The 13094-nt window shown below is 58.8% G+C and overlaps 6 non-coding genes across 6 annotated transcripts; 2 read left to right on the top strand and 4 right to left on the bottom strand.

The window, feature by feature from the left end:
- Positions 1–1135: 1135 nt before the first annotated feature.
- Positions 1136–1208, bottom strand: trnam-cau (transfer RNA methionine (anticodon CAU)). Its single transcript has one exon. It is a non-coding gene; the product is annotated as a tRNA-Met (tRNA).
- A 4869-nt stretch (positions 1209–6077) lies between these two features.
- Positions 6078–6150, bottom strand: trnam-cau (transfer RNA methionine (anticodon CAU)). The gene has a single exon. It is a non-coding gene; the product is annotated as a tRNA-Met (tRNA).
- A 1223-nt stretch (positions 6151–7373) lies between these two features.
- trnaa-ugc (transfer RNA alanine (anticodon UGC)) lies at positions 7374–7446 on the top strand. The gene has a single exon. It is a non-coding gene; the product is annotated as a tRNA-Ala (tRNA).
- A 278-nt stretch (positions 7447–7724) lies between these two features.
- Positions 7725–7797, bottom strand: trnam-cau (transfer RNA methionine (anticodon CAU)). Its single transcript has one exon. It is a non-coding gene; the product is annotated as a tRNA-Met (tRNA).
- A 1574-nt stretch (positions 7798–9371) lies between these two features.
- trnam-cau (transfer RNA methionine (anticodon CAU)) lies at positions 9372–9444 on the bottom strand. The gene has a single exon. It is a non-coding gene; the product is annotated as a tRNA-Met (tRNA).
- Positions 9445–10667: 1223 nt separating this feature from the next.
- On the top strand, positions 10668–10740 carry trnaa-ugc (transfer RNA alanine (anticodon UGC)). The gene has a single exon. It is a non-coding gene; the product is annotated as a tRNA-Ala (tRNA).
- Positions 10741–13094: the final 2354 nt, after the last annotated feature.

The raw sequence follows: 13094 nt of genomic DNA, 5'->3' as shown, positions 1-13094 counted from the left end.
CTCCGTTCCTGTCGATGAAAACCGCTCGTGAACTTGGCTTTGCTTTCTCTTCGTAAAATCCGACACGTGCAGGGTGTGCGACTCCCTCAGTCGCACGTGTCGACCAGCACTGCATCCTAGGAGGTCAGCACCGATTCGAAAGCGACACAAGCATCCCGCCGCTCACGCGGGGCTCCCCGGTACTCCCTCAGACATGTGGCGGCTGCCGTCGGCGTCTCGGTTGTCTTGGCGTCTGCGTGTGGCGGCTCGTACCTGACAGCAGGACTTTTCCGAACGTGGCAGAGGGCTCGCATCTTTCGAGGACGAAGGAATAGCCCTCCTTTCTCGTCGCGGCCCAGCCCGAACACTTGCCCTTCTCCAGAGTACGCTCTCTTCTTCGGAGGTTTCTGCCTGTCCTCGTTGTGGCACGTCTGCAGTGGCACCCCAAGACCAGCAGGCTGCGCCCTGTAGGAACGGTACTTCCAGAGAGTCAGCGCGTGCTCAAAGGTCGAGGGACTCTGCAATCAGTCAGACAGGGATCTCGAGCACTGCCTCAGACTCGCAGTGGCTATTCACGCCGCTCAGCTCGCTCGCAATCTGCAACGTGCGGCTCAGCGCCGATGCTTTCGGCGGCACCGTGTTTTCCGGAATGCTTCGGCTACCCGGCTCCTGATTCCGCTCGAACGTGCCGATTGTGCGGCTGAATGCAGCGTGCAATGGCGACGGGAAATTCCCTGCTGCTCTCGGGTCCCCACAGAAAGCACCTGAGAAACTCACGGGACCAGCCAGTCAACCAGACAGGTGAGGGGAATTCGCTCAAGTGGTAGAGCGCTCGCTTTGCATGCGAGAGGTAGTGGGATCGATGCCCACATTCTCCACTTTGGTTTTTTCCCTCAGGAAGCAAGCTGAAGAGCCTGGAAGCTCGATCTCGAGACAAAAATCCGATCGTGTGCAAGGTCTTTGCTGACGCGCAGGACTGCTGGATGGGTGGGGTCTATATTCTCTGTCTGGAAACGACAGGCCGCGTGTCGTCAAGACGCCCGACGCGTCGGCAGCCCGTTCGCTCTGGTGTGCTCGGATCAAATCGGGCGTCCAGCAAATTATGTCTGCTGCTGAGAAAATCAAAACACGATAAAAGGCCACCCTCTCTCAAGTTTGCCTTCTCTGAGGATTGAACTCAGGACCTTCCGATTATGAGACTGACGCGCTGCCTACTGCGCTAAGAAGGCACAGCAAAGCCCAGCCAGCAGCCAGAGTAGGCCGGTTTCCCTGGCGCCACTCAACCCCAAACCAAACCTTGTCAGAAACCCGCAGCTCAGGAGAGGGCAGGAGAGCGCCTTCCGATCCACAGTGGCAAAACGTCGCCCGTTACGTGGCAGGCTGCAGCCCGAGCAGGGACACGACCCAACGGCGGCGTCTTGGATCCTCGCGTCCGCAAGTCGGTATGTCCGGCGCGCGGCAGCCAACGATCGGCAAAGCAGTTCACCGCTTTGTAGCGCCGCGCCGCAACGTGCAAAGATCCTTTGCTCAGCACGCAATGCAGGCAAGAATGACGCGCTTCCTTCTACAGAAAGGAGGCCTGGGTTTTCCCAGCGACGCTTTGTCGAAAAGCAGCGCTCTAAACTGCTGGGTTGCGGCTTACGACGTCAGGGTGAAGACGCAAGAGCCCTCCGTTCCTGTCGATGAAAACCGCTCGTGAACTTGGCTTTGCTTTCTCTTCGTAAAATCCGACACGTGCAGGGTGTGCGACTCCCTCAGTTGCACGTGTCGACCAGCACTGCATCCTAGGAGGTCAGCACCGATTCGAAAGCGACACAAGCATCCCGCCGCTCACGCGGGGCTCCCCGGTACTCCCTCAGACATGTGGCGGCTGCCGTCGGCGTCTCGGTTGTCTTGGCGTCTGCGTGTGGCGGCTCGTACCTGACAGCAGGACTTTTCCGAACGTGGCAGAGGGCTCGCATCTTTCGAGGACGAAGGAATAGCCCTCCTTTCTCGTCGCGGCCCAGCCCGAACACTTGCCCTTCTCCAGAGTACGCTCTCTTCTTCGGAGGTTTCTGCCTGTCCTCGTTGTGGCACGTCTGCAGTGGCACCCCAAGACCAGCAGGCTGCGCCCTGTAGGAACGGTACTTCCAGAGAGTCAGCGCGTGCTCAAAGGTCGAGGGACTCTGCAATCAGTCAGACAGGGATCTCGAGCACTGCCTCAGACTCGCAGTGGCTATTCACGCCGCTCAGCTCGCTCGCAATCTGCAACGTGCGGCTCAGCGCCGATGCTTTCGGCGGCACCGTGTTTTCCGGAATGCTTCGGCTACCCGGCTCCTGATTCCGCTCGAACGTGCCGATTGTGCGGCTGAATGCAGCGTGCAATGGCGACGGGAAATTCCCTGCTGCTCTCGGGTCCCCACAGAAAGCACCTGAGAAACTCATGGGACCAGCCAGTCAACCAGACAGGTGAGGGGAATTAGCTCAAGTGGTAGAGCGCTTGCTTTGCATGCGAGAGGTAGTGGGATCGATGCCCACATTCTCCACTTTGGTTTTTTCCCCTCAGGAAGCAAGCTGAAGAGCCTGGAAGCTCGATCTCGAGACAAAAATCCGATCGTGTGCAAGGTCTTTGCTGACGCGCAGGACTGCTGGATGGGTGGGGTCTATATTCTCTGTCTGGAAACGACAGGCCGCGTGTCGTCAAGACGCCCGACGCGTCGGCAGCCCGTTCGCTCTGGTGTGCTCGGATCAAATCGGGCGTCCAGCAAATTATGTCTGCTGCTGAGAAAATCAAAACACGATAAAAGGCCACCCTCTCTCAAGTTTGCCTTCTCTGAGGATTGAACTCAGGACCTTCCGATCATGAGACTGACGCGCTGCCTACTGCGCTAAGAAGGCACAGCAAAGCCCAGCCAGCAGCCAGAGTAGGCCGGTTTCCCAGGCGCCACTCAACCCCAAACCAAACCTTGTCAGAAACCCGCAGCTCAGGAGAGGGCAGGAGAGCGCCTTCCGATCCACAGTGGCAAAACGTCGCCCGTTACGTGGCAGGCTGCAGCCCGAGCAGGGACACGACCCAACGGCGGCGTCTTGGATCCTCGCGTCCGCAAGTCGGTATGTCCGGCGCGCGGCAGCCAACGATCGGCAAAGCAGTTCACCGCTTTGTAGCGCCGCGCCGCAACGTGCAAAGATCCTTTGCTCAGCACGCAATGCAGGCAAGAATGACGCGCTTCCTTCTACAGAAAGGAGGCCTGGGTTTTCCCAGCGACGCTTTGTCGAAAAGCAGCGCTCTAAACTGCTGGGTTGCGGCTTACGACGTCAGGGTGAAGACGCAAGAGCCCTCCGTTCCTGTCGATGAAAACCGCTCGTGAACTTGGCTTTGCTTTCTCTTCGTAAAATCCGACACGTGCAGGGTGTGCGACTCCCTCAGTCGCACGTGTCGACCAGCACTGCATCCTAGGAGGTCAGCACCGATTCGAAAGCGACACAAGCATCCCGCCGCTCACGCGGGGCTCCCCGGTACTCCCTCAGACATGTGGCGGCTGCCGTCGGCGTCTCGGTTGTCTTGGCGTCTGCGTGTGGCGGCTCGTACCTGACAGCAGGACTTTTCCGAACGTGGCAGAGGGCTCGCATCTTTCGAGGACGAAGGAATAGCCCTCCTTTCTCGTCGCGGCCCAGCCCGAACACTTGCCCTTCTCCAGAGTACGCTCTCTTCTTCGGAGGTTTCTGCCTGTCCTCGTTGTGGCACGTCTGCAGTGGCACCCCAAGACCAGCAGGCTGCGCCCTGTAGGAACGGTACTTCCAGAGAGTCAGCGCGTGCTCAAAGGTCGAGGGACTCTGCAATCAGTCAGACAGGGATCTCGAGCACTGCCTCAGACTCGCAGTGGCTATTCACGCCGCTCAGCTCGCTCGCAATCTGCAACGTGCGGCTCAGCGCCGATGCTTTCGGCGGCACCGTGTTTTCCGGAATGCTTCGGCTACCCGGCTCCTGATTCCGCTCGAACGTGCCGATTGTGCGGCTGAATGCAGCGTGCAATGGCGACGGGAAATTCCCTGCTGCTCTCGGGTCCCCACAGAAAGCACCTGAGAAACTCACGGGACCAGCCAGTCAACCAGACAGGTGAGGGGAATTAGCTCAAGTGGTAGAGCGCTTGATTTGCATGCGAGAGGTAGTGGGATCGATGCCCACATTCTCCACTTTGGTTTTTTCCCTCAGGAAGCAAGCTGAAGAGCCTGGAAGCTCGATCTCGAGACAAAAATCCGATCGTGTGCAAGGTCTTTGCTGACGCGCAGGACTGCTGGATGGGTGGGGTCTATATTCTCTGTCTGGAAACGACAGGCCGCGTGTCGTCAAGACGCCCGACGCGTCGGCAGCCCGTTCGCTCTGGTGTGCTCGGATCAAATCGGGCATCCAGCAAATTATGTCTGCTGCTGAGAAAATCAAAACACGATAAAAGGCCACCCTCTCTCAAGTTTGCCTTCTCTGAGGATTGAACTCAGGACCTTCCGATCATGAGACTGACGCGCTGCCTACTGCGCTAAGAAGGCACAGCAAAGCCCAGCCAGCAGCCAGAGTAGGCCGGTTTCCCAGGCGCCACTCAACCCCAAACCAAACCTTGTCAGAAACCCGCAGCTCAGGAGAGGGCAGGAGAGCGCCTTCCGATCCACAGTGGCAAAACGTCGCCCGTTACGTGGCAGGCTGCAGCCCGAGCAGGGACACGACCCAACGGCGGCGTCTTGGATCCTCGCGTCCGCAAGTCGGTATGTCCGGCGCGCGGCAGCCAACGATCGGCAAAGCAGTTCACCGCTTTGTAGCGCCGCGCCGCAACGTGCAAAGATCCTTTGCTCAGCACGCAATGCAGGCAAGAATGACGCGCTTCCTTCTACAGAAAGGAGGCCTGGGTTTTCCCAGCGACGCTTTGTCGAAAAGCAGCGCTCTAAACTGCTGGGTTGCGGCTTACGACGTCAGGGTGAAGACGCAAGAGCCCTCCGTTCCTGTCGATGAAAACCGCTGGTGAACTTGGCTTTGCTTTCTCTTCGTAAAATCCGACACGTGCAGGGTGTGCGACTCCCTCAGTCGCACGTGTCGACCAGCACTGCATCCTAGGAGGTCAGCACCGATTCGAAAGCGACACAAGCATCCCGCCGCTCACGCGGGGCTCCCCGGTACTCCCTCAGACATGTGGCGGCTGCCGTCGGCGTCTCGGTTGTCTTGGCGTCTGCGTGTGGCGGCTCGTACCTGACAGCAGGACTTTTCCGAACGTGGCAGAGGGCTCGCATCTTTCGAGGACGAAGGAATAGCCCTCCTTTCTCGTCGCGGCCCAGCCCGAACACTTGCCCTTCTCCAGAGTACGCTCTCTTCTTCGGAGGTTTCTGCCTGTCCTCGTTGTGGCACGTCTGCAGTGGCACCCCAAGACCAGCAGGCTGCGCCCTGTAGGAACGGTACTTCCAGAGAGTCAGCGCGTGCTCAAAGGTCGAGGGACTCTGCAATCAGTCAGACAGGGATCTCGAGCACTGCCTCAGACTCGCAGTGGCTATTCACGCCGCTCAGCTCGCTCGCAATCTGCAACGTGCGGCTCAGCGCCGATGCTTTCGGCGGCACCGTGTTTTCCGGAATGCTTCGGCTACCCGGCTCCTGATTCCGCTCGAACGTGCCGATTGTGCGGCTGAATGCAGCGTGCAATGGCGATGGGAAATTCCCTGCTGCTCTCGGGTCCCCACAGAAAGCACCTGAGAAACTCACGGGACCAGCCAGTCAACCAGACAGGTGAGGGGAATTAGCTCAAGTGGTAGAGCGCTTGCTTTGCATGCGAGAGGTAGTGGGATCGATGCCCACATTCTCCACTTTGGTTTTTTCCCTCAGGAAGCAAGCTGAAGAGCCTGGAAGCTCGATCTCGAGACAAAAATCCGATCGTGTGCAAGGTCTTTGCTGACGCGCAGGACTGCTGGATGGGTGGGGTCTATATTCTCTGTCTGGAAACGACAGGCCGCGTGTCGTCAAGACGCCCGACGCGTCGGCAGCCCGTTCGCTCTGGTGTGCTCGGATCAAATCGGGCGTCCAGCAAATTATGTCTGCTGCTGAGAAAATCAAAACACGATAAAAGGCCACCCTCTCTCAAGTTTGCCTTCTCTGAGGATTGAACTCAGGACCTTCCGATTATGAGACTGACGCGCTGCCTACTGCGCTAAGAAGGCACAGCAAAGCCCAGCCAGCAGCCAGAGTAGGCCGGTTTCCCAGGCGCCACTCAACCCCAAACCAAACCTTGTCAGAAACCCGCAGCTCAGGAGAGGGCAGGAGAGCGCCTTCCGATCCACAGTGGCAAAACGTCGCCCGTTACGTGGCAGGCTGCAGCCCGAGCAGGGACACGACCCAACGGCGGCGTCTTGGATCCTCGCGTCCGCAAGTCGGTATGTCCGGCGCGCGGCAGCCAACGATCGGCAAAGCAGTTCACCGCTTTGTAGCGCCGCGCCGCAACGTGCAAAGATCCTTTGCTCAGCACGCAATGCAGGCAAGAATGACGCGCTTCCTTCTACAGAAAGGAGGCCTGGGTTTTCCCAGCGACGCTTTGTCGAAAAGCAGCGCTCTAAACTGCTGGGTTGCGGCTTACGACGTCAGGGTGAAGACGCAAGAGCCCTCCGTTCCTGTCGATGAAAACCGCTCGTGAACTTGGCTTTGCTTTCTCTTCGTAAAATCCGACACGTGCAGGGTGTGCGACTCCCTCAGTCGCACGTGTCGACCAGCACTGCATCCTAGGAGGTCAGCACCGATTCGAAAGCGACACAAGCATCCCGCCGCTCACGCGGGGCTCCCCGGTACTCCCTCAGACATGTGGCGGCTGCCGTCGGCGTCTCGGTTGTCTTGGCGTCTGCGTGTGGCGGCTCGTACCTGACAGCAGGACTTTTCCGAACGTGGCAGAGGGCTCGCATCTTTCGAGGACGAAGGAATAGCCCTCCTTTCTCGTCGCGGCCCAGCCCGAACACTTGCCCTTCTCCAGAGTACGCTCTCTTCTTCGGAGGTTTCTGCCTGTCCTCGTTGTGGCACGTCTGCAGTGGCACCCCAAGACCAGCAGGCTGCGCCCTGTAGGAACGGTACTTCCAGAGAGTCAGCGCGTGCTCAAAGGTCGAGGGACTCTGCAATCAGTCAGACAGGGATCTCGAGCACTGCCTCAGACTCGCAGTGGCTATTCACGCCGCTCAGCTCGCTCGCAATCTGCAACGTGCGGCTCAGCGCCGATGCTTTCGGCGGCACCGTGTTTTCCGGAATGCTTCGGCTACCCGGCTCCTGATTCCGCTCGAACGTGCCGATTGTGCGGCTGAATGCAGCGTGCAATGGCGACGGGAAATTCCCTGCTGCTCTCGGGTCCCCACAGAAAGCACCTGAGAAACTCACGGGACCAGCCAGTCAACCAGACAGGTGAGGGGAATTAGCTCAAGTGGTAGAGCGCTCGCTTTGCATGCGAGAGGTAGTGGGATCGATGCCCACATTCTCCACTTTGGTTTTTTCCCTCAGGAAGCAAGCTGAAGAGCCTGGAAGCTCGATCTCGAGACAAAAATCCGATCGTGTGCAAGGTCTTTGCTGACGCGCAGGACTGCTGGATGGGTGGGGTCTATATTCTCTGTCTGGAAACGACAGGCCGCGTGTCGTCAAGACGCCCGACGCGTCGGCAGCCCGTTCGCTCTGGTGTGCTCGGATCAAATCGGGCGTCCAGCAAATTATGTCTGCTGCTGAGAAAATCAAAACACGATAAAAGGCCACCCTCTCTCAAGTTTGCCTTCTCTGAGGATTGAACTCAGGACCTTCCGATTATGAGACTGACGCGCTGCCTACTGCGCTAAGAAGGCACAGCAAAGCCCAGCCAGCAGCCAGAGTAGGCCGGTTTCCCAGGCGCCACTCAACCCCAAACCAAACCTTGTCAGAAACCTGCAGCTCAGGAGAGGGCAGGAGAGCGCCTTCCGATCCACAGTGGCAAAACGTCGCCCGTTACGTGGCAGGCTGCAGCCCGAGCAGGGACACGACCCAACGGCGGCGTCTTGGATCCTCGCGTCCGCAAGTCGGTATGTCCGGCGCGCGGCAGCCAACGATCGGCAAAGCAGTTCACCGCTTTGTAGCGCCGCGCCGCAACGTGCAAAGATCCTTTGCTCAGCACGCAATGCAGGCAAGAATGACGCGCTTCCTTCTACAGAAAGGAGGCCTGGGTTTTCCCAGCGACGCTTTGTCGAAAAGCAGCGCTCTAAACTGCTGGGTTGCGGCTTACGACGTCAGGGTGAAGACGCAAGAGCCCTCCGTTCCTGTCGATGAAAACCGCTGGTGAACTTGGCTTTGCTTTCTCTTCGTAAAATCCGACACGTGCAGGGTGTGCGACTCCCTCAGTCGCACGTGTCGACCAGCACTGCATCCTAGGAGGTCAGCACCGATTCGAAAGCGACACAAGCATCCCGCCGCTCACGCGGGGCTCCCCGGTACTCCCTCAGACATGTGGCGGCTGCCGTCGGCGTCTCGGTTGTCTTGGCGTCTGCGTGTGGCGGCTCGTACCTGACAGCAGGACTTTTCCGAACGTGGCAGAGGGCTCGCATCTTTCGAGGACGAAGGAATAGCCCTCCTTTCTCGTCGCGGCCCAGCCCGAACACTTGCCCTTCTCCAGAGTACGCTCTCTTCTTCGGAGGTTTCTGCCTGTCCTCGTTGTGGCACGTCTGCAGTGGCACCCCAAGACCAGCAGGCTGCGCCCTGTAGGAACGGTACTTCCAGAGAGTCAGCGCGTGCTCAAAGGTCGAGGGACTCTGCAATCAGTCAGACAGGGATCTCGAGCACTGCCTCAGACTCGCAGTGGCTATTCACGCCGCTCAGCTCGCTCGCAATCTGCAACGTGCGGCTCAGCGCCGATGCTTTCGGCGGCACCGTGTTTTCCGGAATGCTTCGGCTACCCGGCTCCTGATTCCGCTCGAACGTGCCGATTGTGCGGCTGAATGCAGCGTGCAATGGCGACGGGAAATTCCCTGCTGCTCTCGGGTCCCCACAGAAAGCACCTGAGAAACTCACGGGACCAGCCAGTCAACCAGACAGGTGAGGGGAATTAGCTCAAGTGGTAGAGCGCTTGCTTTGCATGCGAGAGGTAGTGGGATCGATGCCCACATTCTCCACTTTGGTTTTTTCCCTCAGGAAGCAAGCTGAAGAGCCTGGAAGCTCGATCTCGAGACAAAAATCCGATCGTGTGCAAGGTCTTTGCTGACGCGCAGGACTGCTGGATGGGTGGGGTCTATATTCTCTGTCTGGAAACGACAGGCCGCGTGTCGTCAAGACGCCCGACGCGTCGGCAGCCCGTTCGCTCTGGTGTGCTCGGATCAAATCGGGCGTCCAGCAAATTATGTCTGCTGCTGAGAAAATCAAAACACGATAAAAGGCCACCCTCTCTCAAGTTTGCCTTCTCTGAGGATTGAACTCAGGACCTTCCGATTATGAGACTGACGCGCTGCCTACTGCGCTAAGAAGGCACAGCAAAGCCCAGCCAGCAGCCAGAGTAGGCCGGTTTCCCAGGCGCCACTCAACCCCAAACCAAACCTTGTCAGAAACCCGCAGCTCAGGAGAGGGCAGGAGAGCGCCTTCCGATCCACAGTGGCAAAACGTCGCCCGTTACGTGGCAGGCTGCAGCCCGAGCAGGGACACGACCCAACGGCGGCGTCTTGGATCCTCGCGTCCGCAAGTCGGTATGTCCGGCGCGCGGCAGCCAACGATCGGCAAAGCAGTTCACCGCTTTGTAGCGCCGCGCCGCAACGTGCAAAGATCCTTTGCTCAGCACGCAATGCAGGCAAGAATGACGCGCTTCCTTCTACAGAAAGGAGGCCTGGGTTTTCCCAGCGACGCTTTGTCGAAAAGCAGCGCTCTAAACTGCTGGGTTGCGGCTTACGACGTCAGGGTGAAGACGCAAGAGCCCTCCGTTCCTGTCGATGAAAACCGCTCGTGAACTTGGCTTTGCTTTCTCTTCGTAAAATCCGACACGTGCAGGGTGTGCGACTCCCTCAGTCGCACGTGTCGACCAGCACTGCATCCTAGGAGGTCAGCACCGATTCGAAAGCGACACAAGCATCCCGCCGCTCACGCGGGGCTCCCCGGTACTCCCTCAGACATGTGGCGGCTGCCGTCGGCGTCTCGGTTGTCTTGGCGTCTGCGTGTGGCGGCTCGTACCTGACAGCAGGACTTTTCCGAACGTGGCAGAGGGCTCGCATCTTTCGAGGACGAAGGAATAGCCCTCCTTTCTCGTCGCGGCCCAGCCCGAACACTTGCCCTTCTCCAGAGTACGCTCTCTTCTTCGGAGGTTTCTGCCTGTCCTCGTTGTGGCACGTCTGCAGTGGCACCCCAAGACCAGCAGGCTGCGCCCTGTAGGAACGGTACTTCCAGAGAGTCAGCGCGTGCTCAAAGGTCGAGGGACTCTGCAATCAGTCAGACAGGGATCTCGAGCACTGCCTCAGACTCGCAGTGGCTATTCACGCCGCTCAGCTCGCTCGCAATCTGCAACGTGCGGCTCAGCGCCGATGCTTTCGGCGGCACCGTGTTTTCCGGAATGCTTCGGCTACCCGGCTCCTGATTCCGCTCGAACGTGCCGATTGTGCGGCTGAATGCAGCGTGCAATGGCGACGGGAAATTCCCTGCTGCTCTCGGGTCCCCACAGAAAGCACCTGAGAAACTCACGGGACCAGCCAGTCAACCAGACAGGTGAGGGGAATTAGCTCAAGTGGTAGAGCGCTCGCTTTGCATGCGAGAGGTAGTGGGATCGATGCCCACATTCTCCACTTTGGTTTTTTCCCTCAGGAAGCAAGCTGAAGAGCCTGGAAGCTCGATCTCGAGACAAAAATCCGATCGTGTGCAAGGTCTTTGCTGACGCGCAGGACTGCTGGATGGGTGGGGTCTATATTCTCTGTCTGGAAACGACAGGCCGCGTGTCGTCAAGACGCCCGACGCGTCGGCAGCCCGTTCGCTCTGGTGTGCTCGGATCAAATCGGGCGTCCAGCAAATTATGTCTGCTGCTGAGAAAATCAAAACACGATAAAAGGCCACCCTCTCTCAAGTTTGCCTTCTCTGAGGATTGAACTCAGGACCTTCCGATTATGAGACTGACGCGCTGCCTACTGCGCTAAGAAGGCACAGCAAAGCCCAGCCAGCAGCCAGAGTAGGCCGGTTTCCCAGGCGCCACTCAACCCCAAACCAAACCTTGTCAGAAACCTGCAGCTCAGGAGAGGGCAGGAGAGCGCCTTCCGATCCACAGTGGCAAAACGTCGCCCGTTACGTGGCAGGCTGCAGCCCGAGCAGGGACACGACCCAACGGCGGCGTCTTGGATCCTCGCGTCCGCAAGTCGGTATGTCCGGCGCGCGGCAGCCAACGATCGGCAAAGCAGTTCACCGCTTTGTAGCGCCGCGCCGCAACGTGCAAAGATCCTTTGCTCAGCACGCAATGCAGGCAAGAATGACGCGCTTCCTTCTACAGAAAGGAGGCCTGGGTTTTCCCAGCGACGCTTTGTCGAAAAGCAGCGCTCTAAACTGCTGGGTTGCGGCTTACGACGTCAGGGTGAAGACGCAAGAGCCCTCCGTTCCTGTCGATGAAAACCGCTGGTGAACTTGGCTTTGCTTTCTCTTCGTAAAATCCGACACGTGCAGGGTGTGCGACTCCCTCAGTCGCACGTGTCGACCAGCACTGCATCCTAGGAGGTCAGCACCGATTCGAAAGCGACACAAGCATCCCGCCGCTCACGCGGGGCTCCCCGGTACTCCCTCAGACATGTGGCGGCTGCCGTCGGCGTCTCGGTTGTCTTGGCGTCTGCGTGTGGCGGCTCGTACCTGACAGCAGGACTTTTCCGAACGTGGCAGAGGGCTCGCATCTTTCGAGGACGAAGGAATAGCCCTCCTTTCTCGTCGCGGCCCAGCCCGAACACTTGCCCTTCTCCAGAGTACGCTCTCTTCTTCGGAGGTTTCTGCCTGTCCTCGTTGTGGCACGTCTGCAGTGGCACCCCAAGACCAGCAGGCTGCGCCCTGTAGGAACGGTACTTCCAGAGAGTCAGCGCGTGCTCAAAGGTCGAGGGACTCTGCAATCAGTCAGACAGGGATCTCGAGCACTGCCTCAGACTCGCAGTGGCTATTCACGCCGCTCAGCTCGCTCGCAATCTGCAACGTGCGGCTCAGCGCCGATGCTTTCGGCGGCACCGTGTTTTCCGGAATGCTTCGGCTACCCGGCTCCTGATTCCGCTCGAACGTGCCGATTGTGCGGCTGAATGCAGCGTGCAATGGCGACGGGAAATTCCCTGCTGCTCTCGGGTCCCCACAGAAAGCACCTGAGAAACTCACGGGACCAGCCAGTCAACCAGACAGGTGAGGGGAATTAGCTCAAGTGGTAGAGCGCTTGCTTTGCATGCGAGAGGTAGTGGGATCGATGCCCACATTCTCCACTTTGGTTTTTTCCCTCAGGAAGCAAGCTGAAGAGCCTGGAAGCTCGATCTCGAGACAAAAATCCGATCGTGTGCAAGGTCTTTGCTGACGCGCAGGACTGCTGGATGGGTGGGGTCTATATTCTCTGTCTGGAAACGACAGGCCGCGTGTCGTCAAGACGCCCGACGCGTCGGCAGCCCGTTCGCTCTGGTGTGCTCGGATCAAATCGGGCGTCCAGCAAATTATGTCTGCTGCTGAGAAAATCAAAACACGATAAAAGGCCACCCTCTCTCAAGTTTGCCTTCTCTGAGGATTGAACTCAGGACCTTCCGATTATGAGACTGACGCGCTGCCTACTGCGCTAAGAAGGCACAGCAAAGCCCAGCCAGCAGCCAGAGTAGGCCGGTTTCCCAGGCGCCACTCAACCCCAAACCAAACCTTGTCAGAAACCCGCAGCTCAGGAGAGGGCAGGAGAGCGCCTTCCGATCCACAGTGGCAAAACGTCGCCCGTTACGTGGCAGGCTGCAGCCCGAGCAGGGACACGACCCAACGGCGGCGTCTTGGATCCTCGCGTCCGCAAGTCGGTATGTCCGGCGCGCGGCAGCCAACGATCGGCAAAGCAGTTCACCGCTTTGTAGCGCCGCGCCGCAACGTGCAAAGATCCTTTGCTCAGCACGCAATGCAGGCAAGAATGACGCGCTTCCTTCTACAGAAAGGAGGCCTGGGT

Source organism: Stegostoma tigrinum, chromosome 5 (genome assembly GCF_030684315.1).
Source record: "Stegostoma tigrinum isolate sSteTig4 chromosome 5, sSteTig4.hap1, whole genome shotgun sequence".
In the NCBI taxonomy this organism is placed as follows: Eukaryota; Metazoa; Chordata; class Chondrichthyes; order Orectolobiformes; family Stegostomatidae; genus Stegostoma; species Stegostoma tigrinum.
This window is presented reverse-complemented; position numbering and strand designations above follow the sequence as displayed.